Consider the following 3,217-nt stretch of genomic DNA (forward strand, 5'->3'; position numbering starts at 1 on the left):
CATGTATGACCACACTGATTCCTTTGTTCCCTCAGACCTTTTTCCTATAAAAACCCCTAACTTTCAAGTCTCCTGGTCAGCTCCATTATCTCCTGCGTGAGATAACTGTGGTGCCAAACCAGGGCGTCCTGAAAATTAAAATATACCTCTTGTAATTACATCAAGATGTGGTCTCTCGTGATTCCTTGGGTGTACGTCCTCCTCAGATTTGAGTGGGGGTCTTCCCCAGGGGTCTTTCAGCCACAGGGGGCCTTGGGCTCAGCAGCTGGTACCCTTGCAGTACTTGCTGGTCCATTTCTATGACTTTAAACATAGCCCAAGGCCACAGGGGGCCTGTGGCTCAGCAGCTGGTACCCTTGCAGTACTTGCTGGTTCATTTCTATGGCTTTAAACATGGCAGCAGCTGGTACCCTTTGCAGTACTTGCCGGTCCTGTCAGGCCAGTTTTCCAAACTTTGACTATTCTTGGAGGCTGCTTTAACCTGATGATAACTGCTAGGGTGTCTCATGCTGGTCAAGAACTCTTGCCTTCGTTTATTTGAAAGTATTGTTTTTCCCTACTGAGTTTCCAGAGACAGCTGACATCCAGAAGATTCTTGCTGTTTCCCAGCTCTGTCCCTGGTGACATAGGCAGTGGTCTAATTAATAATAGACTACATGCATTCCGAATGGAACCAGGCCACCCAGCCCCATAGATAGCTATCTTAGTGGTCCTTTCTTCTGAGATGGGTGCTTGGAAGGGTGGACAAATCAACATGCTTGTAATTGAAATGGTTTTGTACCTTCTTCCTTCTGGGGTGGGAGTTGGGGGAAGGGGTTGGAAGGAAGACAGCCTGGGATGCCAATTCTCTACATAGGGATCAGTTTTTGCGTTCTTGGAGGCAGCTGAGTTGAGGAATTGGGGTTCTGAGTCTTCCTGGCTACTCGATTCCTAGTTTTAAAGATTCCTTCACTTCCACTTGAGGAGAAGCTGTAGTACCAAAAACCATAGTGAAAGTCACAGTAAACATTAGTAACTACCTTTTTCATGACTGCTTGTTTTTTTTTAAAGATTTATTTATTATTATATGTAAGTACACTGTAGCTGTCTTCAGACGCACCAGAAGAGGGCGTCAGATCTCATTACGGGTGGTTGTGAGCCACCATCTGGGATTTGAACTCAGGATCTTTGGAAGAGCAGTCAGTGCTCTTAAACGCTGAGCCATCTCTCCAGCCCCCATGACTGCTTGTTCTGTGCAGAATATGTGTACTATGCATATTTTGTTTATGCACACTTTTAAATAGTCTGGTCATGGATACTGCTATATACAAGAAATTTAAGGTCAAGAACATTGGGTACTCTGTCCATTGCTCTACGGAACAAAGCTAGAATTCAAAGGCTAGCCAAACTCCCTTCCCTGACTAATACTTTCTCCCACATATGGTACTGTCCAGAAGGCCAGATGTTTTTGTCTTTACCACAGCAGCCCAGAAATCCCGTCCTGTGTGTCCTTTAGTTCCTGCTTCACTTCACAATTTATTCAGTGTGGAGCCGTTGACCACCTCCCATGTGGCAGGCATTCTTAGTTGTGAATGGGGACCAGGGGAAGCTTGAGCAGCACAGCACAGCATAGTAAATGCTACAGAGAGGACGGAGTGTGGAAACAGTGCCATTTCCAAAGGTCAACTCCAGGAAGATGATTGTATATCCCTAGAGGAAATGCTACAATTATCTGAGGCCCCTAACGCAGGAGATGCAAAATAGGCCCATAAGAAGGGGTGGTATGTTCTTTTAATGCTAATCCCTCCTTGTCACCTGAGTGTGGTGGGGATCTAGCTGACAAGACAGGAAGAATGATGTCTCATTTACTCCAGGTCCCGGTAAGAGCACCTAACCAACCCATAGAACTTAAAGGCCCTCTACCTTCTATCCTGATGGTGTAGAGCTATTTCCCTGGGCCAGGTTTTTTTTTTTCCTAACTCTTTGCTGCCATCTGCTGTTCATGTGGGAATTGTGAGCATGAAGAGAAAATACTGGATTTCTTCCAAAGGCTAATGTTGCTTTTGGTCTCTACCCCTTCAGGAAGAGGCATGAATCTGGAGAGATGAGATGACAAGTCCCTTGTAAACCAAGAAAAATAGTTTCAGGTTCCTGTTCTCAAGATGCTGAGAAATTTCCTGACAGAAATGCTCAGTGGTTTTAACTCCAGATTGCTGTTGTATAGGAATCTCTAGTGTTCAGGAGTACTGTTTGGCATGAGCACAAAGTTGCTGTTCCTGGAGCTGGGCTGTCTAATGTTAAGTAGGAATCCCATTCCTTCCTCATTTCTACCATCTTTACAGATCATCCCAGGCCACATGGCCAATCTTGTCCACAAAGTTCATTTCCTGCTTCAGCACAGCCCTTCCTTTCCCAGTTTCCTTCCCTCCCAACTCTTTGCCTTTAGTTTCTTGGACTAAATTTCCTTTTTGTTTTGCTTTGTTTTGGTTTGTTGTTATTGTTGTTCTTGTCTTTGTCCTTGTGGTTAATGTTTGTGTGTTTTTCTTCATTGTATCTTGCACACTGCACTTGTTTATGCACATAGGGTGGGCCATGATACTGCATACACTGCAGAAGGATTGAAGAATAAATGATGTAGAGGGATTGAATGGTTTCCTTCTTGGAAGCACCCCCTACCTGGCCAGCAGCTCTCAGCGGAACTAAGACTCCTCTGTTTTCCTCAAGGCTGTGCTGTGGACCCTGCCCTGTGTGTTGCCTAGCAACTCCACTGTCCTCTCTAGTTAATTGTTTCATCTCCACTTCAGGGAAATGTGCTTCTCTTTTATCAGTCTCTCTACCACCTCTCCCTCCCTCTCCCTTCATGCTTCTAATTCTCTGACCTCCACCTTCTGAAAGTGGAATGAGAGGCGCCTATGCATATGTCCATGCCTGGTTTATGTAACGTCAGGATCAAACGCAGGATCTTGTATTTACTAGACAGCAGTCTATCAACTGAGCTGTCTTCCCTGCCCATTTCTACTCTCCTTTTGACTACTGATTTGTTGTTGTTGCTGTTCAGTTCCCTCATATTCTCGGAAGTGCATGACCTATGGTTCTCGGTATTTCTCTTGCAGGGTCAGGCAGTATTCTGAGGAACTTTTATTGAAAAATATGTTAGTTGCACCCCTACCTTCTCAAGGTTTGGGCCTGTTAATTGCCCTAGCTTCCAAACCACCTCCTCCTCCTCCTCCTCTTCCTC

The 3,217-nt window shown here is 45.2% G+C and overlaps 1 protein-coding gene across 4 annotated transcripts in view; it reads left to right on the top strand.

Moving 5' to 3' along the window:
• Positions 1–3,217, top strand: part of Tmem164 (transmembrane protein 164) — a 150,239-nt gene that overhangs the window by 117,499 nt on the left and 29,523 nt on the right. The gene's annotated exons all lie outside the window — the stretch shown is intronic.

Source organism: Mastomys coucha, chromosome X, assembly GCF_008632895.1.
Source record: "Mastomys coucha isolate ucsf_1 chromosome X, UCSF_Mcou_1, whole genome shotgun sequence".
Classification (NCBI taxonomy): Eukaryota; Metazoa; Chordata; class Mammalia; order Rodentia; family Muridae; genus Mastomys; species Mastomys coucha.